Here is a 26,424-nt window from a genome sequence, read left to right on the forward strand (position 1 = left end):
AAATTGCACCACAGCACATTCTGCATGCTTGACAGATCTTTTCTTTTGAATCAAGGATACATGTATAAATGTCAAGGAGAATTAACACAGCACCTTGCAGCCATTTATCCTCTTATTTAGAGTCTTATTCTACCCCCATCATCTTGGTACACAGGATCCCACCCTAGACTTCAGGTTTAAAGACTTGCAGTCAGTCTGATTCCTTCAAGAGCACAATTCCAATACTTGAGGTTTATCAGAAAGGACCAAGCCTTTGGCCATATGGAGAATCATTCCAGTGATCCTGCATCTCCAGCAATGAGAGACTGGAGAGGCCTATGAATTATAAACCAAAACGCTGAGAACTGCAATTGGTAGAGCCAACTTAGGCAGATCTGTAGAGACAGTTGTCTACTCTGATGGTATGAGAATTGAGATTCAGGTACATGCAGTCAGACAACGCTCAGTCACTGCCTTTGACAAGCTATCAAGCCAAACAAACCATTTCTGCACTAGGCTTGAGAGCAGAACTGAATCCCTGGCACAAAGCCCAGCCACTCCTGCTCCATGCCCTCCTCCCAGTACATGCAGGCTATTTAAATAAGTTAGAATCTTCTCACTTTGAAGACATAGGAAATTTAACCTAAAAATGAAAAGCCTCGGTGAGCACAAGACAGGAATCTCTCTTCCTTGTGCCAGTAGCCCTATATATGAAAATCAAAGTCCCTTTTTTTTGGGAGGTCATAGAACTGGACTGCCTAACTGCCCTCAGTGCTTTTCTATCTGAGAGTGTCTTTGTTGTTGTCCACAGTCACAAATGCTGCACACTGCTGAATACACAAAGGCTCCTCCAGTTTTCCACCCAAGACAGTAGGCCTTTCTTCTGGGAGGCCATTACAAGGATGCCCAAAGGGACAGGCGATCAATCAGCATCTATGACACAAATTGCCCCCTCTTCCACTTTACCAGTCTGGAGTCTCTCTGGCCTAGAAGCAGCATTCAATGCACAGACACAGCAGAGAGCCTGTTGTGAAAGCTCAGCAAGGAAATAAAAGAGAAAATGAAACCAAGCACCTCTTGCAAAGAATTTCAAAGCCCTCTTGCAGATAACAGCAGCTGTTAAGTGGTGGGTGTTTAATATACTGCTATTATGATGTGGGAAGCCCAACTGTAGATCATCACTTGAGGCTGGCCAGATGTGTTCCAGCTCTGTGATGAGAAGAAAATATGAATCTTGCAGAGAAAGAGTTAATAGCCAAATTGTTGAAACCATGATTTTCACAGAGCTAAGCAAGAAAAATAAGAAAAATTAGGTGGGGAATGCTATTTTATAAATTAGGGCAGCAGACTACTCAGAAGCATTCCAGGTATTGTAAGCTAAAACTTAAAATAATCAAACATTTTTGCTGTGTGTGCCCTGGAGTAAACAAAACTCAAAACTACCATGGAAATATACCAAACTTCAGACAAAACTGCACCACAGTCCCTGGAAGGATAGTGACTGATGGCAAAAGATGCATTTCTTGTCATGCCTACATACACACTGAATAAGCTTTTATTCTACTTTGAGGAAGATAAATATTCGTGAGCTGGGTGCCAAACCCATTTGAGAGAGAATCAGTCCAAATGGTTTCTGTAATCCCCCCAAAATGAACTTTGCAAACGTTCTGGGACTTACTGGAACCAACTGCACTGTCCCAGCAGGAGGGAAGAAGCCAGAACAGCACATGGGAATGGAGAGGAGGGGTGCCTGCTCTTAGGTACAATGCCACACATGCTTAAAAAGGTACAGGAAGAAGGAAGCAATTACCAAGACTGGCTTGTAGCTGGTCTTCCCCTTTTCAGAGGGGAGCAGGATGTCCTTTTTGTTACCTGAAATATGAGAACCTTTTCTACTTAAACCCAGGGGACAAGAAACCATAGAAGCATTTTGAGGACTACTTAATTTGGGAAAAAATCCTCTACCAAAATATCGTAATTTGAAAATAAGTTATTTTAAAAACAAGAAGTATCCAAACAATAAGGATGTCAAGCCACCATGCACCTGTTTTGTAATTAGCTGATTCCCTGGCCAGAAGATTTCCTAAGCCAGTGACTTCAGGCTTTTCAGCCAGGCAGGTCACAGCAGCAGGCTCAGGGCAGAAGATATCCCTGATGCAACCAAGCATGCAATACCACCTAACCACACACACTGCCTTATGTCACCTGGGAAAGGGGTTGGGGTCAGGCATGGAAAGAAAGCTGATCCTATGCACAAGAAACTCTAGGACCTTCAAAACACAGAGTAAACAGAGAGAATGAAACAGACTGTGGGCCATAATTCCCCAACAAGGGGTTGCCTGTGCAGGACACACAATGGAGACAAGACAGTTGCTGAATGAACTGTGCTGGGAGTCTGAGCCATGGACCAGTTACCACTTCTTCCTACTGTGCTTTAAAAAGCCAGTAAGAAAAATACATCCTACCACTCTCATGTACATTCTTTTGGGCTGTTTCCTTAGCAGAGGTCAGGCAGGGCATGATTGACAGGACAGCATGGGATGACTACTTCACCTGGTGTGCTGACAACTATTCTTGTGTCCCTCAAGGTATTGTCCATGACTTTCTAGCTCCCCATGCAGAGTCTGAAAGTGAGCCACTGGCTACCAGGGGAAGGGCTCCCATTCCCAGCTGGCCTAGCTGCCTCCTGACAAATCTCTCTTTCTGAGGAAAAAGAAAGGTCATTATTAGCTGTACTTCCCTTCTGCCTCTGAAGAGGCAACTCAGCTGTGTCAAAGAGAGACTGTGTCTCTCTACTTTCATTGAATAGACATTTGAAAAATGGTCAGTTCTAAACTACATTCCCAGAGGTCACTAATTTTAAAATACTTCTAATTTCAAAGATGATCTACACACTGCAACATTTACAGGAAAACCAGAAACATTTAAGTAACTGCTGCATTAGTCTGCAATATCAAACAGATCCCTAAAGCTTGTTCCAGCTTATTAGTTCTATACCTGAAACCAGTGAATAACTCTACTGGATAATGCAACATTCCCTGTACTCAACAGCAATTAAAATAATTACCATGCTAGTTGACTTCATGTTTAAGTTGGAATGATGTATGGATTTAAAGAAGAATTCAATATCAAGTTACTAAAAGCACATTAATCAATGTCTTGAAATTGATGTTTTACCAGAGCCTCAAACTATGTAGAATAGCTGGCTTTTGGGGTTGGGATTGGGTTTTTTTTAAACACTCAAAGTAAACTGTTTGGACTAATTCCCCACAGCACCTAGGACTTGAATATCATAGTGAATGATAATTAAAAGAGAGAAAATTACTATCAGGTTGTATATCATAGTCATGGTTAAATTAAGCAAATTGTTTTTCCTGTATGATAGACTGAAAAATCCCAAATGGAATTTACAATTTGAAAAGTAAAGCCAAACTTTCTATCATACATGCAGTGAAGTTAACTTTTTCAGACATCACTTTGAAAATTTCCTATGTAAAGAAGTAGCAAATAAGAAGAAAAAGAAGAATGTATTGCTTTAATCTTAAAAAAAGCATTTTCACAGAAAACCAATACACTGACATTAGAGGGAGCTTATAAATATTAATGCATCAGAGCAAAAATCTGTAGGCACTAAGACTTTCCACCACACTGAAAACCAGCCAATACAGGAGCCCCAGCATTGTGGATGGCCCATTTCCCCTCCTGGCATAAAGGCAAGCTCAGCTCAGTTGCCTTAGCTTTTCCATCAGCAGAATACTTGACTTTTTTTTTATTAAATATTCGTGACAATCCTTGCTTTTATTATTTTTCATCACTGATAGATGCCAACTTATTGTCTAGTAGGGAAAAAACCAAGCAGTAACTCCAGTATTTGGGTGCTCACTGTCCAGGGGCTCCAGTTCTCAGCCACAGCCATCAGTACACGTGGACAGGGCATCTGAAACATGGCAGACTCAGCTGTAAAAAGAGGGAGGACCTTTTGTGGCTTGGTTTTTTGCACACAGATTATCAAGCAGGCAATTAATCAATTATTTTTACCAATTAATATCCAACTACACTTACCTTTTAGCAAGCTTTTCCCCACTAATCTGTATTCTGGAAAGTTTTATGTCTGAAACGGACCAAAAGCTGGCATTTGGGGGAGAGAGTTCTCAATTTCCTCAGTCTGTAAAGCATCACAGATGCAAAGAAGAAAGGCAATAGAGTGCACCTTTACAGTCTGGTAGGTACAGCTAATGCAGTACAGGAGAGAAAACATCTCACCTCAAACTCTAAGTGCTCTTTAGGTGGGCTGAAAAAACCCCAAGACTTTGGGCTGTCATGGAACACCTTTCAAGTAGGATAAAACTCCACAGAAGGCAGCCACATTTGTGCATTTCTTCCTTGTTTGTATAAACAGGGAATAGTCCAAGTAATAGAAGCCCTCATACATCAGACACTACAATGCCATAAGTGCTTTTCACACCACCACCCCATTCACATGACATTTGGTAGAACCATCTGATTGATATTCTCCACACCTTCAAAGCATTATATCATCCCATTTACAGCCATAAAAATGCTTCTTAAGAGTGCTGTTACCAGAACAAAGTGCCCTGAAAGGGACTAGAAAATAAGAGAGGATCTTGGTAGAGCTCAAGCAGCATCGCTCTGGTATTCACCTGCAGTGCCATAAATTCCCACTACAACACACACAACATTTCACAGCAAAGATACAGGTGGAAGCCCACTAACCCTTCATCCTGAAAGAGCAATGATAAAGTGAAGCATCCAACATTAATGCTTCAGACATTCAAGCAAAAGGGTGGAAAAAGCCATGAAAGAAAGAAAACAGGCACTGCAAGCAGTAACTAAAGGAAATAAACTGCCTTTAGTCACTAAATATTAAGAAAAAGTTTCAGTCTGTTTAACAAAACATTACAAAGCTCCTAATTTCAGCACTAAAAAAAAACCACTTAGTGTGGAAATAAAATCTGTGTATCCCAAGTTATAAAAACCAAAAGACAGTAAATACAAACTCAAAAGAATCTGTTTTCTTTTTAAACTAGGCATTTAAGATGGATCAGTGCTGCTGAGCTCTGCCAGACTCTTTTCTTGGAACTAGTGACCCCAGGTTCTGGGAGCCTCTACTTGCTACTTTCCCAGCAGGACAAAACCTTTAACCACAGTCTTTTGAGAGGAAAAAAAACCCTGAAAAATCATCAGTGGGAAGAAGGAGTGATTAACAGCTGCAGAGAAAAATTATTAAAGGCCAGGAGTTATTCATCCTACCAGACATTCAGAGACAGATTTAGTACCTGATGACAATTACAAGCAACTGGGCAGGGTTCAGCCTTTAGCCATAGCCTTACCCCACCAGACATTATCAGATCCAGCTCCCAGCTATGGCAAGCAGCCACACCATGTGATCTCTTTATAACCTTATTAAAAACCACCTTCAAACCAAGCTGTTTTGGAACTGTATCTTCCATTACAAAACATTAATTTCCCAAAGGTCAGAGTCCTTCAAATTTGCAGGCTAAATTGCTCTAGCACCATCCTTTGGCTTCAATAAACTGCTTGCCTCCTTAAGCACTGCAAAAAGCACACACGTCCTCTCTGCTCCCAGTTCCCTTTGTCTCCTCATGACCCCAGTCACCCCAATGTTAATATGACCCTTAGCATGCAGAAAGCAAACACATGACCCATCCCTTTCAGAAGTCTTTCTAAGGTCATGAGACATCAGTGATGGCTCAAAGAGACCTGAGAAGAGGCAGTAGAATCATGAGGCAAAAGACAATATCCCTTCCAGGGACAGACATGGTATTCATCTTTACATTAAAAAAACTCTTCTTGCAGAAGATATTAGAGGCTTCTAGAAACATGAGCATGGTGCAAAGGTTCCTATTACTGGGGACTTGGAATGGAGGATTCCAGCTCTTTAGGAAGGACAGGCAAGGGAGTCATCCTCTCTATGTCAATAAGCAGCTGGAGTGCAAGGAGCTGTGTCTGGCAATGGATGAGGAGCACACCGAGAGCTTTTGGGTCAGGACAGGTGACACAGAGCACCTGACCGGGAGAACAAGCAGATGAGGCCCTGTGCACACAGACAGGAACAGCCTTACATTCACAACACCTGAAGCTCACAGGGGACTCCCCAGCAAGATCATGGAATAGATCCTCCTAGAAACCATACTAAGAGTCTTGGCAAATACAGAGGTGACTGGGGACAGCTAGCAAATTGTGTCTGCCAAATTTGGTGGCTAAAGGAAGAGCAACTGATGGCATCAACCTGGACTTGTGCAAAGCATTTGTCACTGTCCCACATGACATCTTTATCTCTAGACTGGAGATGTGTCTTGGTGTTCTGACAAGCTTCAGCTGCTCTCATCTTCTCTGCACAAAGACCACCAGTTCAGTATGGCCAGTGAGACGAGGCTCTGCCAGGCCCCAGCCTGGTACTGCAGGTTCTGCAGATCTGCACACCACAAGACAAAACAAAAGCACACCTCCACTCTGCTAAAGCCAATGGGTACAGAGAGAAAGGCATGTCTGCCAAGCCAGCTTTCACCTAGAAAGGGCTTTTAATCTACTAACTCTGAAACCAAAGGCAGCATAGGCTCTACAACTCTCCAAAACTTTGGCAAACAGCCTTGAATAAATGTTTTGGGAGTTTTCATAGAGGGCAGACATCCACTGAGACATGCATGAGAAATGTGCAATATGCAAAATGTTTTTTCATTTCTTGGATCTCTAAAAGAGATTGGGCATTTTTTTTGGCAGAAATTACAGACTTATTTAGTTCAGCAACTTGCCATGCAAAAATGACTATTCATCTCCAGCCAGGCTTCAAGTAAGATATATAGGTGTCTGGGGCTTTCTTCTTTATGCAAAACTTCATTATGCAAACAAGAGAAAGTTAGCATGTCTGCTCATTGAAGAAACCTGATTGCAACTCCTTTTTTCCCCTCCATACAGAACTGTGTTTTGGCACTGTACAAGTCAGACATCAAGCCTCCCTTAAGTTTCATCACCTTTGAAACCCTTGTGATTTCTTGTCTTTTACACTCACCAAGTGACCATTGTTTGCATATGCAAGGAACAAATTTTCCTCTATGGAACTGGAATCAGCCATAGATTCACAGACATAAGCAATAACAGGAGCCTATGCAGGGAAGTTATTGTGGCCACATAAATGCACTGGCACAAGTAACAATCAGGTTAAAAGGACATCCATGCAAAGGTTTAGCATTCCTAGAAAGCTTTCCCCTTCAAACTCTGCATCAGTTCAGGCTCACATAACTTACTCAGTCAGCTCCTGTTTTGTTTGTTCCTTTGAGATGCATTTCAAGCCTCATCCTTTATTTCGGAGCACTTACAAAAACAGCTGTTATTTTAAAGAGGACTGGTTGGTTAAGCCCCAAATAAAAAGCTGGTTAAAAGCAATTCAGTAGCATCAGAAACTAGATTTCACCTTTATTTCACTATGCAGGTCCCACTGTATGAACCACATCAGTGGAAAAGAGACAAGCACTCAGAAGCTGAGACGTGCACTTCTGCAGTCTGCTACTCTATTTGAGAGGAAAATGATGTTCAGCAGAAAATACATAGTACAAATTAAAGAAATGTGAATTGAATTGCTTTTCTCCGTTTGAACAGATGCAGATGCCAATACCAATAATGGGAATTTCCTCCACTGTAACTGATTCTTCTGCTCAATTTTACATCAATGTAGACCACAGAAAAATTATTTTACTTTATTTGGAAGCCTCACTAGACAGGTTCACAATAAAATAAAAGCTTGGCTTCCAACAAGTGATGATCACACTGTTTGAAAATATTCCATTTATTGGCATGTGGCCAATTTCCTTGAGAAGCAATAGGATAGAGCATTTGACAGTGCTGCAGTGAATATTCTTCATGGTCTGCACATGATCCTGAAAATGAAATAAAATTTCTACAACATGCAATATTTGAGTATAGCCTTACATTTAAATGGACAGAAATTTAATAAATGTTCTTTATTACAAAGCATACAGAATAATTTTAATAGCTAATGTGAAAATTGGGGATCAAAAAGAATATATTAAAAAAAACCCCAACACACACATACCCTGAGCAAAAGCATTCAGGTAAGAGAACAGAGTTTTCCACTGATCTCATTGGATAGGGCTGAAGTTTGAGAAGCTGGAAATCTAACATATAGAAGAAGGTTCTACCTCAAACTTCTTAATATCAATGCAATATAGACCATTAATGTTCACAGAAATACACCAAAAGCTCTGAGCAGAGACAGGCATAGGATTGTTATGCACAGGATCAGCCAAGGTCAGAAAGTACAAACTTGAAGTTGGACCAGAGGTCAGACAATGGGGATGAAAAGTCTCCCGTGTTTACCACAGTTTCTGCACCTGAAAAGCACAACATAGTATCTTCAAGACATCTCCACCCTAGCTGGTGCAAATTCCATCATGGTGACTAAACCACTTCAGAGAAGCACATCTATGTATGTGCTATAAATACATCTATTTTTATCTACTCTAGATTACATTGAAGTCTGCTGTTAGAGAAAGATTAAAATTCTCCCTATTTCTTTCAGTCCACAGGGTTCTTGCTTTAAGCAATAGCATATGTATAGGTTTGCCAGAACACCCATTTTCTTGTTTGCTTCAGTGGATTGTTAACAGTGCAGTAAAACCCAACCCTCTGATAAATCATAAAACACAAATACTGCCTGGTTTTTATCCAAGCTGTGAGAAAAACATACATCTGTCTGAAAGGTGAAGTGAATGATAAAGACAGAAGTTCAACAATCTTTTTCAAGCAAACAAATCCTGTTTGTTGCAAGAAATTTAGAGCATCCCATCTCTGTGAACCAAACGTTCTTTTTCTGATGACCTTCAGCCCTTCTCCAGGCATGACCTCTGCCCAAGGGGTCCCTTGAGAGCTCTGCCATGAGCCAGTACCCACAGCATGTGCCCTGCTGTCCCCCACACCCCTGACCTTCCATGGCACATGCTGCTGCTCCTCTCTCTCACCCTGGTGCTGGGGTACACACAAACACAAGGGCTCTCTAATTAATCCTGGCCTTGCTTTTTTTTCTTGCCTTAGCTAGACAGCAGCTGTTATACCCATGCTTCCATCAGTGACTGAACACATGTTTTGAGATGACAACTTTGCCAAATTTGGCCAGGGCATGCAGGAGCTGATACACAACCCTGCAAATGCTACTACATTTTCTAACCAGACTCTGCTTTAACCCAGATTCAGACCTGCTGGGAGGTCTGCTACACCCCATAACTGGGAGAGCCAGACAATTTCTTGGGCCTCCTCAGATTTTCTAGATGCTGCCTCAATGAGCTAAATCCTACCTCATACCTGAGCTCTGTTACTCATATCCTACTTCTCCCTCTCAGAAAAAAAGCCTTAGGCCAAACAGTTCAGCTGCATCTTTTACATTTGCTTCCCTTTATGGACTTCTCTAGATTCTCTGGTACCTGCCCCTCCCCACTACAGGACTGCTGCGATCACAACATGCCGATGACTTTAAAAGATAACCTAAATTCCTCTTACAGGAGAAGGAAAAGCTGCATTTCTGTTCTATTCTACCAAATTACCATTGTCCTTATCACTTAGGGGGTGGACATATAAACAGCTGAGGCAGCTTTTGAGAGGGATTTGGAGAGGCAGTCACACAAAGGCACAGTAGCAGTTAGTTGTTTTTCTCTGGGTTATATTTGTTCATCTCCGCCCTGAAACTCACCCTTCAATCCCAGTAATTGGCAGCAACTAATTAGAAGGAAAAATACAAGTAGTTTATTAAATGTTTGATTACATGTTTGATTACACATGATCACAGAACCAATCTCCCTTGGACAAGCACAGTCATTTTCTCTTCCTCACTTCTTTTGTTTGTAGACACAAGGGATGAGCACTGTGGAGATGCTGTTGTACCATGCTCTGGGATTTCAAACCTATGGGTGACTGCACAACACAAGGCAAGGAGAAGCTGCCCACTCCTCTGCTGTTTCAGAATGATCTCACATTGCTCTTTATTGGATGCAAACTGCTGCGCCCCATGTGCTCTCTTTAGGGTTTTCACATTCAACATGTTACATACAGGATCAGCTCAAAGATACTGCCAGAATTACATCACAGATTAATTTGAGATACAATCAACACAAAGGAAAAGGACTTGTAACAACTTTAAAACAGTTGTAATTCCAAAACACATATAAGAACTTGAAAAATCACTCCACATAAGAAAAAACCTGCATTAAATAACAGCTTCTAATGATGTCAAAGATTCCGAATGTATTAGAGCTTTGAACTACAAGTAATATGACTTTTGTTCATCCAATTTGCTGTAACTTAAGTTATAAAGTAATTATACTACTAAAGTTTGCAAATGTACACATTTACCTCCAAATATCTTAGTAAATAAAGAAAAATTGCTCAGAATATTTTCATGAATTCTTGTTTGTGAGGACAAAAGAAAATCCTTGAACAAGTGTCTGCTTTTACACTCTCCTAGCACATCTATCTGCAACGGCAGGATTTCTTATTCCATGAAGCCTTTTTCCCTGGCAGCATGCTTTCACAGCTCCTTGCACATCAGGTCCCTGCAGTCAGCTGTGTTTCATGGCGAGGAGGCTGCTCCACACCCAGCATTACATAACCCCCTTGCTCAGCCTTGCTGACTTCACTCTTGCACTGCCTGGGCATTATCTGCCTTGATGCACTGGCAGGGTTTTGTTCTTGGTCAGCACACAGTCCAAGGTGCCAAACACACAGGCATCAACTTAAATAAGGGCAAAAGCTAATCCAATTTAGCTAAAAACATTCCTCTTCAAAATCATCCCAGCTGACCATAATATCATCATGATGGTATAAAATGAAAGTCAAAACCTTACAAAAGTTGCACTTAAGAGATTGCAAACTGTCATATTATTTGGACTACGCCCTCACATCTCAATGAAACACCACATCACCCCTAATTATCTTCTCTGGTTTCTAGATATTTTCATTTTAATTGCCAGGCTACTTATATTTTTGCAAGAATAATTTGAACACCTGCATTTTCCCCTCCATCTGAATTCTAGCATCAAGATCCATGTAGCATAAAAGATCTTCCTCCAGCCTGGCCTGCATGTCTCCACACCACTGCCCCAAGGCAGACACCAGCCAACACCCCCCAATTCCACAAGCTGCTCTCAGAGCTGAAGGCTGCAGAGCAGGAAGCACAGAATCACAGAATCACAGAAATTCAAGGCTGGAAGAGACCTGTAAGATCATCAAGTCCAACCCATGTTCTAACAATTCAACTAGATCATGGAAGCAAGTGCCACATCCAGTCTTCTTTTGAACTCTTCGAGGGATGATGACTCCCCCACCTCCCTTGGTAGATGATTCCAGTATCTGACCACTCTTTCTGTAAAATACTTCCTTCTTAATTCTAACTTGCATCTCCCTTGACGCAGCTTGAGACTGTGTCCTCTTGTTCTGTCTGCTGTCGCCCGGAGAAAGAGACCGACCCCCAGCTCACCACAGCCACCCTTCAGGAAGTTGAAGAGAGTGATAAGGTCGCCCCTAAGTCTCCTTTTCTCCAGGCTGAACAACCCCAGCTCCCTCAGTCGTTCTTCACATGGCTTGTGTTCCAAGCCCCTCACCAGCCTCGTTGCTCTCCTTTGGACACTCTCAAGCATCTCAATGTCCCTCCTAAAGTGAGGGGCCCAGAACTGGATGCAATACTCCAGGTGAGGCCTCACCAGTGCCGAGTACAGGGGAAGAATGACCTCTCTGCTCCTGCTGGCCACACCATTCCTGATACTGGCCAGGATGGCATTGGCCCTCTTGGCCACCTGGGCACGCTGCTGGCTCATGTTCAGCCGACTGTCAACCAGCACCCCCAGGTCCCTTTCCATCTGAGCACTGTCCAGGTGACAACAGCCCACCAGGGCAGTGCAGCAGCACCACAGCCAGCCCTCACTTTGCAGCAGGACCCTCTCTCAAGGCCTGGCTTTAAGAGAAGGCCAGTTCCAGTGTAAAGCACTAAAGTGCAAATTTTCTGAATTGACAAAAGCACTGACCTACATATTGGCCAGACATAATACCTACAGCTCCAATTACTAATTTCCAATGGAGTTTGCAGCAGCAGCCAAGTGCTGCAGGGCACTTTTAAACCACAGACCCTGCTCACAGAGGTACACTACAGCTTCATTTATGTCCATGTCTGTCTGCAGCATATTCAGTCAGAAGTGACACTGAAAAAAGCAATCATTTAATTATGATTCTATTCTTCTCATATTGTGGTGCTCTCCTTAGAAAAGTCCTAGTAAAGTCACACCTAGACTTTTCCTGGTAAAAATTAACTTCTCTACTCACATCACTACTGAAAAAAAAAAAAAGCCTACAAGACAAACAATTGGAAAATGAAAGAAAAAAATGTAAAACTGCATTTTTGGCCATTTAAGGCAATGAACTGAGAAAGAACGAATAAGCCTTTATGTGAAAACAAACCAGAATTTTAATATTGTTAAAAGCAGGAATATTTCTCTTTTTCAAGTAATTCTCTGTAAAACATGCCACTACAGCTAAGGCTCTAACCCACAAAGTCCAGCATCCTATCTTACAGTAAACTGCTTACAGATGATTCCAAAGATAACCTGTGTGCTACATTTGCCATTAAATGTCTCCCTCTGCTCATACACAAGAGAGAAGTAGAGAGAACACCAAAGAGCAAATTTCTTTTAATTTCTTTCTGAAAGTTTACCACTTCCTTGGCAATAGGCTTGCTCAAGAACTAATGTCTCTGTTTACCTACACCCATACAGTTCTTGTGCTGTAATTCAATGGCACCAAGCCCAACATCACTGGTCTTGCACCTTTCTAGCAGCGTAAGTAGGCAGGGCATGCTTATGCTGTCAAGTACCAAACACCTCCACTGATGATGAACATGCTCAGAAAATACAGGCAACAGAAGCTGTGGATGTGAAGCTTGCCATTACAGACACTTCACACACTTAACAGAAGTTTGTATTTCTTCTCTAAACCCAGATAAAAAGGTACTTTTAAAGAGCTAAAGTTAGAATTCAGTTTTTCAGTGGAGCTGTTTTACATGAAATGGGTTTTAAAACTGCAGCCTCTGAGGGGGATGTACTGAGTCCCATCAGTGTCTCAATCAAAACCCATTTCGGGGACTGTAACTTCTGCCTCTCATGCTGTTCCTCACTTATACTGAGGGTGCTGTTTACTCTCTCACCCATCTCACTGCTCTCACCTGGATCACACCAAGGCTTGCACCAGCTGCATCCCACAGGCTCAGCAGTTACCCTGGCTATGTCTGCATGTCCCTCCAAAGGCCCCTCTGTCCTGTACTCCACACAAAAGGAAGGAACTCCTCTTGAGTCCTTCCACGTTCATCCTGCAATACCCACAGCCTTCAATTTGCTGTTACTAGAAACCCTGTGACACCTGTGCACTCTGGGAGCCAAAGACAGCCTAAAGAGTCCTCAGCCTTGGCAGCCCCTGCCTGGGAGGGCACTGCAATGCTGCAGCCATCCCTGCTGCTCTCACACCAGTGACACAAAACAAGGTGGCAGCTGTGGTGTTGTCCTTTCTATCCTTCACAGCATGGTGGTCTTGGGGGAAAGAGAAAACCACCTGCTAGGGACCATCCTGTCTTTCATACTCAAAGCAACCAGCAGCAAGTTTTCGAACATCAATGAGCACTTTGGATGTTGCCATAAACTGGTACCTGCATGGCAACAATGATTCTGAATTTCATCACTTCTGTTCACATGCTCCAGACAACATTTGGATTAGCTGGACAGTGGGCCAGTACCATCCCCAAGTACTCCAACCAGAATGGAAACTACTCTAGCAGCCCTTTGCCACTTTCCACACAGCTGCAGAATGGACAAATCACACACAGAATCACAGCATCAACTAGGCTGGAAAAGGCCTCTGAGATCAAGTCCAATCTCTGACTGAAGACCACCACATCAACTAGACCATGACAGGAAGGGCCACATCCTATATTTCTTTAAAGACCTCCAAGGATGACTCCACCACCTCCCTGGGCAGCCCACTGCAGCATCTAATCACCATTTCTGTGAAGAATTTCTTCCTAATGTTTAACTTAAACTTCCCCTGGCACACAGTCACAGCTTTTCTTAACATAATTTCTTCAACACAAGTGAGACCATACAGAAATTCTTCCAAAGGATTTACCAAGCCAAAAGGAAAAAGACCACATTTAAATCTCCTCCCTGAAGAAACAACAACAAAAAAAAAAAAAAAAAAAAAAAAAAAAACAAAGAAAACCCCATAAAAACCCAACAAACAGATGACAAAAAAACCCCCAAACTTTAGAGAAGCAATAGAGAGAGAGACCAGAAATGCACTCTCCAACAGATCAACAGCATGGGAAATCTATGGCATGCTGCCAGTCTGAGTATAAAATAAGAACACACACAGTAAGGATCTCCTTTCCCTGATGCAAACATGCAGCTTCAGAAGCCAGTACTTGTCCACAAATAATCCACAAAATCATGGTAAAATGAAAATAGTCTCACAACCAGGGCAACTCCACAACATGAACTTTCTTCAGAAGAATTACAAACAGCATCCCAGCTTAAGTACATGCATGACCCTTGTATTGGATCAGAAAGGGTGCTCAGACCAGCTCAGAGCATCACAGCAGCCAGCCCACTCTGATTGCCATATCCATCTTCTTTCCTGGATATGGCTCACAGCTGTCCATTTGAAAAGCAGCCAGGAGAGGAGGCACAGGGCCTTGTAGTCTATGAAAGTTTCATTCTAGTTTGGCATTTTATTCTTTCCCATGAAAGCACTCCTTGAAACCTCCACATACCCAGAGAGTACCTGAACACACTGTGTTCTGCAGCCATACTGTTTTCAGTCCTGTGACTGACACAACCAACATAAAAGAGCTCACCTTAAAATACTGACCCTTCTAAAGCAAATTAACTGCCCCCTTTTTTTCCACTTGGGAGTGTTTAGATTACACTGTTCCACTGTCACTGCTAGGATGGGATCTGAGGCCAGAGGTTCCCACAGCTACATCCTCACCTGTAAAGGAAGACTGAAACACTGCAGTGTGCTGCTTGCTGGCCACTGGAAATAGCTATGGTGCTATTTCTCAAACATTTCAGAAGATGCATCAAATGATCCTAGGCTTCAGAAAATAACTATGCAGTCTTCAAATCTCCTAGGAGATCCAGGCCTCATTTAGAAGGGAAAAAATAGTTTCTTGGTACAATGGTGAACAGCAGCTTCTTTTAGAAAAAAAAGCTGCAGACCATACCTATCTTTTAGTTTTTAAATAAGCATGACAAAACCAAGCTGTTACCATGGCTGATACAACCCTGAAGCAACCAATCATTTGAACCTTTCAGATGTTTAATACAAGTAAAACTGTGCAGAATAAACAAAGAGGAGTGCAGACTTCCTGAAGAGCTGGTCCCAGTAAACATCATACAGATGTGAAAGAAAATTAATAATTTCTGAAAACTCATTATTTGTCCTTTTTTTTTTTGTTCAAAGCTAAATAAGTTTTATAGCACCTCCATGGATAAGCTGCTATAAGAAGAATAAGTGACTCCTGCTTTGGAGGATTTTTTCCCAAATTTCCTGTGTTAGGTAAACCTTCCCATTAGCCTCAGCAGGTTTATGTTCAAGCTCAAATTTATTTGCAACGTCCAGAGTTTTCATTTTGCTGTGCACGTTTCATGTGCACTTGGAAAATGGCAACTACTTGCTCTACAGAATTTCAAGGGCCTCCTTGGAAGTCAGGCAACCACAAAAGAAGAATAGCAAAATGTAAGCAAGAAAACAATCCTTATCACCATCACTGCCTCTTCTGCACTGGATTGGTACATTGCCTCCTGACTCCTCCTCTCTTTGCTTTTCAAACCATAGCTTTACTTTTACCACAGCTTAAAGGTACCATGTTAGGAAAGTCAATGCAAGAAGATGAAATCTTAGCTTGGCAAAAACCGAGTTACTTACTCTGCATATGAACTGAAAATATTCATAAGCTAAACAGGTCTGAAAGAGAACAGCAGCTGAATGAATTAAAATTGTTAAAACATCTTGGTGTCCTCAACAAGGTCCAATGATATTTCTTCACAGAAATCAATGAGAAGGAGACAAATTTTAACAACTTTAATTTTTAATTTTGAACCATGTGTTGGAACAACTAAATGTAAATCAAGAGCTGCTGAAAAACAAGAAGAAAGTAATACACACATTGGCTCTTCTTTGAGATCCAACGATCTATGAGCAATGCACATGCAATGTTCAGCCACTGGACAGCATTCAAACTGGTTTGCATTATTTCAGACAGGCAGAAAAAGTATATTAGAAAATGCACTAATTTACTTAAGTTACAGTGAAGCCTGTGACTGAGCCAAAAGCCAACCCTGTCCTGGCTGCCAGGCCTGTGCCTGATTCAAGGGTCTTCAGTCTCTTGCACAGGAGAGAATTCCTTGATCTGCAAATTCCCTGTAAAACCCCCATGCTAGGGAATGCATGGAAGACACCAAGATTTGAACACATTTCAATTGTTCCCAGCTCATCTATACACACCTGGCACTCTGCTCGTATTTCTGCACTATCCGGGCAGCACGCTTCAAAAACTCCTCATAGTCAAACTATACATTTCCAGCACAGCAGGAAAAAGCCAGCTCTCAGGTTTTTTGGGGATTGGCCTTGCAGAAATACCTCTGAGTTCCTGTAGCCATCCAACACCAACAACAGCCATTTAAAATAAATAATTTAATTTCCTGAAGTGTTGGACAGGAAGAAAAAAGCCAAGGAAAAAAATTTCACTTTCAAAGACATACAAAGGATAAGTTAACTTTTTAAGAGTTTTTATTTTATCAAAAGGAGGTCAAATTTTACTGAAAGAGAACCTTCATCCCTTATTGAAGGCTCTAACAATTATCCTCTCAAAGCCAAAGCAGCTGCTGAAAACAGCCCTGCACAGACATTACTGTTTCAAAGACCAAAAAATATAAAACCAGAAACATTCTCCAGCAGAAGCCTTTTACTATAATATTAATAGCACTTCTAGGCTGCTCCATTATGCCTGGATCAGCCCTAAACAACTGGCAATCTACTTCCAGTTAAAGGCGGAGGAAACCGGGAGAGTTCACATGGACCATGCACATTTGCAGAAACAAACATTTTGTGTTTCAGGTTTCACCACCAGAAGCAAGAGTGCTAAGAAGTCTATTCTGCCAGGGAGCTTTCACACCCACATATCAGTCAACATAAGAAATGGTGACAACAGCACTAACAAGTAACAGGAAACTCAAATACTACACTTGGTCCTACAAAAACAAATTTCAAATTACACTACTGGATACATCCCTGGGCCAAGCAGGTGTTCAGTGTACTTTCAATGGCACCATGGTTGCATGCTTTAATTACTACCTACCACCTTTTTGATTCTTGGCCATCAATTGCTGTTATCAAGCTATGATATCTTCTAAGTGCCTGCTGTCACTAGCTATGGCACAACAAGGCAAGAATGAGACAGTGAAAGAAATCCATGTGGTGATCCAGGTTTGCCATCAAATTTGTGCCAATGTGAACAAATTCAATTTCCATTCCAAGTCTCTCAGGATTTCAATTTAAAAAAAAAAATCTGAACACCAGTTCAGAATATCCAGTTCCCAAGGAATCCAACTACAGAGATTCCTCATAGCTTCAGAGGGAGCTGGATTAGGCCAAGATCTGCAAACATGATTGGTTCCCACCAAGGTCAAAGAAACTCAACACCTTAAAAAGTAGGAGCTTTTCTGAATCTCAGCCTAATTCATATGCAAGGATTACTGTTTCAGGAATAAGCACTTGCACAAAGAACTTGTACACAATCTAGTTCAGCTAAGGAACAAGATTTAGAGATCTTGATCTTACACATCAGGAAACAGCTTTGCACCAGAAGAAATCTTTGGTAGAACTGTCTTAGAATAAATTACTTTGTTTCCAAAGTCTTGCCCAAGCTACGAACCCAGCATTTTAATTAAGGCCTCCTAATTGCATTTAGTGTAATTTGGGATAGGGGGCAGGGAAGAAACATGCTTTTCCATGTTGGTAGTCTGGTGCTACCAAAGTGACTTTAAAAACACACGTTAGCTGTAGTAAATGCTCTAACCATGTTCTGTGATTTCAGAAACGTTTCCCTTTTGAAGAAACTTCCCAATATCTGTTTCTACAGAACGTTTTCACAATGACAAACAGGAGAAACTAGGAACCAGGGAAAACCAGGGAAGTTATTTGTTAACATATGAACAGACACAGCACATCAGAGTGAAAGTCTAACCTGCTCTGCCTCTGGCTGTTCTTTCTGTTCTAAGCCAAAGACACAAAAGAAACATCTCAAAACACTGTTTTTCTTCAGCAATTCTCTTGCAAGCCAAGCTACACTGTTTCATTACTACAGCAAAAATACTAAAGGAAAACCTGCCAAAAAGGAAAGGGATTAAGCATTACACTTTAATAGATTATTCAAGACAAACTAGGGATCAAATCACAGCACAAAAATATTGTGCCAACCCCCACTCAAACAATAGCTGTTGTGAGCCAAGATGCAGCCCTTCACTGATCAGGAAACCACCGAACACAGTAGCACAAAAATGAGGAAAGACTTTTACCACAAGAGGTGGTGGTCAGCACAGCACGCCTGGAAGTGATAGTCTGCTGCAATCAGAATTCTCTGCTATGCACTTGAGCTTATTTTACATGGAGAAAAAGACAGAACTCCCCAATGACCCTATGCCTTGCTCATTCAACCACTTCTCACTCCTCACATTGTGGGCTCCACTCCTATTTGACTCAAATGAGCACTTACATCCCACCACCACAATTAAAACACAGCAGCTGCCCAGCACCAATCAAGCAAAGTCTTCTCTACTCTCCAGAGCCTTCTCAGGGAGACATGAGCTATACACTAAAGTTTCCTGTGGTTTGATTACAATACCCAGAAGCAATGACAACCTGTCAGATATTTAAAGTATCTAAGAGAGCCTTTAAATTACATTTAGACCAGATAATACCAAGATCCACTATTTTTACTGAAAAAGCAAGTTCTGATCCACAAGAATGCTCTACCCTGGGGTGCAATACTAGCTGAAAATGGGCAATCCATCACTAGTAAGCAACAAAAGTGATGAAGATCAATGCCCTATAGCATACATAAAGAGTAAAGCTAGTCACATTGCACTAAAAAAGGAATCAGAAAGGAAACTACTAGAGAGTTATTGAAACTAAGCTAGCCCCAAACAAAAGTAATTTAGATTGGTGGATGCCTATGACCAAAGATTTTTTCAGTCTACTGAATTATTGAAAAAAAAAACACCAAAAAACCAGAAACTAAAATTTGAAGCACACATCCTCCCAGATGCTGCAAACTGAGGGCCTAAAATAGCATTAGAAAGAGAAAGGAAAAACAAAACAGAGTTTCAACCCCCTATCTAGCAGCAAACTGGTACTTTGCATTTAAAGTGCGTTAAAATTTTGGTTCAGGAAAAACATCAAAAAGAGATCTACTCTTTTCAAAATTCACTTCAAGCTGGACAATGTCCCTGGACTTTGACCTATTTCTTGAGGCAGAAGGAAAGGTTACACCAAAACATCAAGCCACAAAGTCAAAAAATATAACCCCATCCAGTTCATTTGCAAACAGCTCTTTTCTCCTCCTATAGCCCCAGTTCCCACTTGCAGTTCACACAACCAGCAACAACTAAAGGTGTAGCACAAACTATTTTTCTCCACAGATTAAACGAGCTTTATAAGGTTCTGAAAAATAAAACTTCTACCAAGGGACGAAGGGTGCTGTTCAATTCTATCATCACATCCTTTTTCCCCAGCACACAGTGCTCCAGCCCAATATACAGCAATAATGCTTCCCTTTTGTGCTTTCCCCTTTTCTACTAGATACAGTGCAGAGGTCAGCAACTACAATGGTGGGGGGATTTTTATATCATTAATCTTTCATCAAAATAGTAGTCTTGCTTATTTCTTTTTCCCTTTCCTCCCTCTTACACACAGTTTTACAGGAGTTTTCTTTCAAGGCTTGAAAACTACCAGATTGACAGCTCCAGTGAATTAAGCTCCCTCTTTGTCAACAAAACAAGAGCAGCACCACAGGCAACCTCAGAACAAGCTCCCTCTATCCTTCTCTTCCCACCCTTCCAACTAGCAAGTGTATCTGAATGCTGAGCTTCACACACAGCTCTGTCATGCCACGGTACAGAGCCTCTGATAACACAGTTTACCCAGCCTATCTCAAAGGACACTTATGTTAAAGCTACACATGCTGGAAACACCATGACTCAACACATTATCAGCATATACCTGTTCCAGACAGCACACTAACTCTAAAACCATGAGGCTGGGCTGAGGGCATGCACATCTGTGCTTAAAGACTGGCTGGCAAAGAAAATTCCATTTTAGGTAACAGGGTGAAAGAATGCAGAGTTGAAGCAACTCTTAAAGTCATACTTGAGACCAGAGAAAGGCAATTTTAATTGAAAAAATCAATAGGAAGACCAGAAAAACTTGATGCTCTCAATATAAGATCAAAGTCAGGTGCAGATTTTATTAAAAAATGAATTGCACATTTGGCATAAATGCTAGAAAAGACAGGGCTTCTGTTGCAGTACTAATACAGTGCTTCACTTTCTGAGAGTGCCTCTCTGCTATGTTAGCATTTAACCTCATCAGGCAGCAAACAAGGATCCAGACACCCTTCTCTCTTCAGTTACAAGGGGCTTTTAGGTTCCACAAACCCTTCCACTGTTGGTTTCAAGTCACAGATTACCATGCACTAGATTAGGTTAGAAGATGGATTCTAAACTGAACCAAATCTTAGTTCCTCCTCCCTCTTCTAGAAGCTTTTTTATTTTTAGCAGGAAAGGGTTTTCTTTTTGGGGAAGAACTTTTGACATCTGAACTTTGCAAGACAACTCGACTGAATTTTTTTTTAATTAAGAGCCAGGTTGTTTTTGTAAAGTGAATACCAACACACACACTTAAAAATAAGTAATACCTACTCCTTTGCAGGCTTGAAAAACAAACACACAAAACCAAAAATAAAACCAAAAAACCAACATCACAGAAAATTCAACTTTCTATTTGCTTCTGTTTCTACTCACAGCCAAATTAGAGAGCTGCCAACAAATGCCAATAGCCTCTCTATGTTCCTGTGATGGCAGATATGAAAGTGAGTTCAAAAATGCATTAAAAGGTTCATGTGGAGCAGATCCATCTGTGGCAACTGAACATGGTACCATGGACACAACTGCTGCCACCAAAGTCTCTAAAAGTGACTGACAGAAGAGGGTCTGCCAAGGGGAAGGTGAACACATTTGCTCTGTGCCCTAGGCATCTGCTGTAACTATCCCTTCAGGTGCTGGCTGGTGAGTCCCGGTCTGTTTGGCTGTCCTCACACTCTCCAGCTGGCCTGTCACCCCAAACAGCTCCAAGCAATTACAGCCTCTGCTACAATGCAAAACATATCAATGAACTTGAACGCCATTACCACTGCCACCCTCTCATCCTTCAAACTGCAGCAAGGAGAGCCCATTCCATCTGCACTGGTACCACACTCCAGGGACAGCAGGCACAGGGGGCTGGATCCTCAGCCTGTAAATTCCCCAAAACTGAGACAAGATTTTGTAATCAAAGGAACGGCATGTTCCTGAACAAAGCGGCATCCACACGCAGCTGCACGACACGCAGAGCTAAAGAACAACAGGGTTCTGTATTAAGTTCATCTCTGTGGACTGTATTTTAACTACCAGGAAATAACCAAGTTTCTCCTTGAAACATACATACCCTATTGGGTTTAAGTGGTCACTGCTGGACTCACTAAAACATACCATGCTGCTGAAGCAGGCAGCGTTTCCCAGCCCACCAGTACAAATGATGACAGTTCTCTTTTTAGGGAAAGCACGGTGACAAGGTAAGGAATAAGCCTAGTCATCCCACCAATTTTTTTAACCAAATGACAAAAGTAATTTCAGAATGGCAGGGAGAAAGGACTGCAGCACTGTGGCTGCCAGCAGGTTAGGTGTGGCATTTTGTAAGTGAACCTTTATGGTATCATTTCCTTCCAGCACCATTAATCACCCCAGACATCACTTGTTCTATCAGCTATTAACCAGTTGCCCCAACCCCAACACGAAGATAACTTTATCAAGGTTAGGCAGCAAGAGTCATTACCAAGCCCTACAACACACAGTGCCAAAGGCCTGCTTTCCAGAGAATCCTCTGAACTATTTCTTCCTGATGTAACAAAGCACATTGCAGTATTACATGTATTTATCCATACCTAACACCAGGGAGAAAATTACAGAAAATACAGAGAATCACCAGCATGTTAAAACACAGATTTCAGAAAAGGACATCTATGTTGCTTATGGCCAAAACATTCAACTCAAACCAGGTCTCTTGAAACACTGATTTTTTAGCTCATTACTACTCTCCGAGGAGAGACACTCAGTATCCATGAATGTTTGTGGTGTAGTCTGATGAGACAACCATGGGGCTTCAGAACAAAAGGCAGGAGCATCATGACTTCACAGCTCAAGATTTAGTATTCTGTATTTTGCTACAGACATGTCTCATTCACTTTTTTTTCCTCCTTTGCCAGTGGCACTATGGAGAATTCAGTTTCAGGAGGCAGTGCCCCAGGACCCAGACCAGACATGCAGAGCCAGCATGTTACAGAGGGAAAGAACCAAAGATGCCTCTTTGACAAGAGGGAAGAAAAGTCTGTGAGGAATATGATGAAGAGCAAAAATAAGCCTGTTTCTGAGGAGGAAGGACCAAATTTTTCCAAGCAAGGAAAATTGACTCAGCAATATAAGACAAGACATATTACAAATCTTCACTAACTGGCATCAGAGGGGAGAAGATTAAACAGCTCAATGAGAACTGAACCTGCTTCCAAGTCCTGTGCCTGACTCTGCCAATTACTTTCCTAGAAGTGCCATTAGATGTGGAAACATGATTTTCTCCACTCTACAGATAAGAGCAACCTCTCAGTGTGCGTACACCCTGCTGCCTGCATAGGTAATACCCTGACTGGGGAAAAGAGCAGACTTGTGCTTTGGTTCCCAATTCACAGGAATTATTTTTCATGAGTGGCAATCACAACCCAGTCAAATTAGCCCAAGCACTGAAGCTGGGAGGAAAGAACTACAAGTAGAAACATTCTGCTAGGAAATAAAGGGCACCTCCTTCAGTGAAACTCAGTCATTTTGAAAGCCATTCCTAAAGAGCAGTGGTTGTCCTCCAAACAGGATTTCTCTCTGCAGACAGACAGAATACTAACTAGCATTTCTGTAGTATTTGGACAGTATGGAAGTATCAGCAGCTTCTGCCTGGATCATATAAAGCATATAACTCCTTCTGAGCAAAGTTAAATTCCATCAGCACAAAACAAGCCATTGTTTCAAGGGCTGAATACTGAACCCAAAAATGAGAAAACGGAAGATAATCAGACAAGAGAGGGTTTGTTCTACAACACAGATGTGACCAGCCCAGGTGCTTATTTTATCTATTATCACACTGATTTCACTATGTTTCACACACACTTCTTCCTCCTTTCTTTGGAACACATCTCACCAAAAAGTGTCAGCTGTTGAGATGAATAGCACTTTATCTGGTCAGTATCAGGAGACATGCTATCGACTCCCAGGTGCAGCACATGAAGGCAGAGGAAATATCTTCTGTCATCTCTGACACCCTACTCACAGTAAGCCTCTATATTCAAGAGATCTGCACACATTTAGACCGGGTGCTTAGACTTCCCAAGTCATGCCTCCCAGAAAAATAAAGGGACTTGAAGCTACTTAATGCACACTCAGAATGGTTTCTAAGGTACCTTCTGCACTATTAGAGATTGAACCAAACCAGGACAGCACTGACCTCAGGAGAAGTCAACATCTCAGCTCTGAAACAGCATCTGTATCATTCCCAGTATATTTGTCAGAGGTGGTTGCAGAGGTCTGAAGAAAAAAATTCCCCTGCCTACTTGCACAACTATACCATCTTTTTCACTTACCTATCATCCCTCCTGGGCACAGTGGAAGGCCACTACTTTTCTTCTACCTACAACAGAACTGGAGAATATGCTTGGCAGAAGAGGGGGGAACATGTGTTATTTTTTTTCTTTCCTACAACAACTTTTTACAGTCAAGATGATCTCCAGCCTTTTCTTTATGCTGAACAGCACAGTACAATACACTGTATTTACAAAACCTCCAATTCTTCTCACTTTAGGGCATTAGGATTCTGCTCTCTTTAGGGCACTTCCCAGCTGATTGCCCTTTTCTCTGAAATGCCATGCCGTAGACCAATGGCAGTAGGTGAGGCTGCTGCAGAAGCAGCGTTATCAGGGCTGTGCAGAACGGACACATTACTTCATGTGCCTTGCAGGCTCTGTTCCAACTCATGCACCCCAAGATGACATTTGCTTGGGTTTTCAGGGCTTTTTTTTTTGGCAACACTGTCAATTTGTATTCAGCCTGTGATCTGCAAAAGAATGCAGATCTTTCTCAGGAAAGCTACCACCTGGCCAGGCTTATTATTGTTCCTGGCTGCATATCAGTTCCAACAGGTTGTGGTGAAGGGATGTGCCATAAGGAACACACAAACTTCCTGAACCTGAGGTAAATGATTGCTAGACCACAAAAGTGAGTTGCTATGAAAGGGTGATTGTTACAGCCACTTGTGTTGTCCAGCAGCTGTGCTGTGTTCCCATGAAATGGTTCTGCAAGCATAACACCGTAAGCTTTGTGTGAGAAGAATACCTGACAGTAGGTGAGATTAGAGATTAAGAAAATGCACACAGATCCAGCTCTTCTGGAATGTGAAGTCTCTATGCATTACAAGAAGGAGCAGGAACCCAGAAATGGAGTGAGCTTCTCCTTCAAGAAATACACCCTTCTTTGCTACCACATTCAACACTTTCTCATGGCTTAGTATAATTTCTACCATTAGCCCAGTTGTCTTTGTTAAGAATTGCTGTCAAAGAAACTTACCCACCCATCTAGCCCCCAGTTACTTCTCATGATATAGAATTTCAGACTAACACAACCAACAATGGGAGCTATTGATCAACACACGTACGTTTTATTTTTATGGATTTTAAGGTTGTAAAAGCTAACTGGCACAAGCCAGATATTTAATAAAAGTAGTATTTAGGGTTTTTTGTGGGGAATTGGGGTTAAAGAAAATCCCCTGAGTTCTTCCTGGAAAAATATGTAATATACTTCCTGCCTGCTATATAAAGAAACAGATTAATTTAATACCCTCAAACCAGCATTATTCTTAAATCTGTCATAAAATTCATGTTTAGGTTCTTGTGCACAGGCCATGACACACAAGGGACCACAAATAAAGTTTAGAAGAGAAAAAGACAACCATACAGATCTACAGCACTGACAACAGTGCTTACCATAGATTACTAAAGTGTGATTTCTCATGTGCTAGAACATGACTTAACTATATCACAAAAACTAAATGGACAGAAGCTGAAGAATCAATTTAGCCTAAAGAAAAGGAAAAAGGACCCAAACAAGTTCAAGCCACACAGAAATTTAAATTAGGCATACTAATTTTTGGCAAGAAAAAAAAATCATTGGTTGCTATGTTCAGCAGATTGACCTGGCATCAAAATAGCTTCATCATAACTCAATGAAACAAGCCCAACAAAGCAACACACCACAGTGACCTGTCAAAACCAAATTGTCTTCAGCACAGTGAGAGATGCTCTGTTAGAGCTACATACCCAAAATTCTGTGCTGAATCCCAGGCCTGCTGAACTGATGCAGGCCACAATTCAAGAACATGGCCTCAAGTCTCAAGTGTAGAGCGCCTGGAAATCCAAACTGGACCCAAACAACTCAGTTTCCTGTGTCAGGGGATGCTATCAGTTTGCCATGGATGATCTCATAAGGAGGGAAGATGACAATTTGGCTTGCTCACTAAAAACCAAGACAACTGGCCTTAACTAGAAGGCATAATTCAATCAGCCTACTTCCACTGCCTTCTGTGGGCAGAATTTGAGTTTTGCAGCATGTCTATCACTTCCTGAGGAACTTCTCCCTTCCACATGCTTACCCTGCTTTATGAAAAAATCAACAACAGCAACAAAATCCACAGCAGAGTAAAACCCTACCATAAATAACCTGGTCATTAGAGTGTACAAGCACAGTTCTTCTGTCAGTCAAATTGTGGGATTTATTACAACATGAATTACATCTTCAGGCAACTCTTCAACTCCTTTTCTATTTGTTTTCTACATGCCATTAAAAGAAAATTCTGACTTTTTATGTATATAGATACATAGAAAAGCTACCACATTACCATGCAAACTTACAAGCTGCACTGATGAATGCTTTTGTCCAAAGTAACTGAGAAGTAGCT

At 41.6% G+C, this 26,424-nt stretch overlaps 1 protein-coding gene across 2 annotated transcripts in view; it reads right to left on the bottom strand.

The window, feature by feature from the left end:
- The window catches only part of ITPK1 (inositol-tetrakisphosphate 1-kinase), a 151,227-nt gene that overhangs the window by 104,087 nt on the left and 20,716 nt on the right, over window positions 1-26,424 (bottom strand). The gene's annotated exons all lie outside the window — the stretch shown is intronic.

This window comes from Ammospiza caudacuta, chromosome 6 (genome assembly GCF_027887145.1).
Source record: "Ammospiza caudacuta isolate bAmmCau1 chromosome 6, bAmmCau1.pri, whole genome shotgun sequence".
NCBI classification, from domain to species: Eukaryota; Metazoa; Chordata; class Aves; order Passeriformes; family Passerellidae; genus Ammospiza; species Ammospiza caudacuta.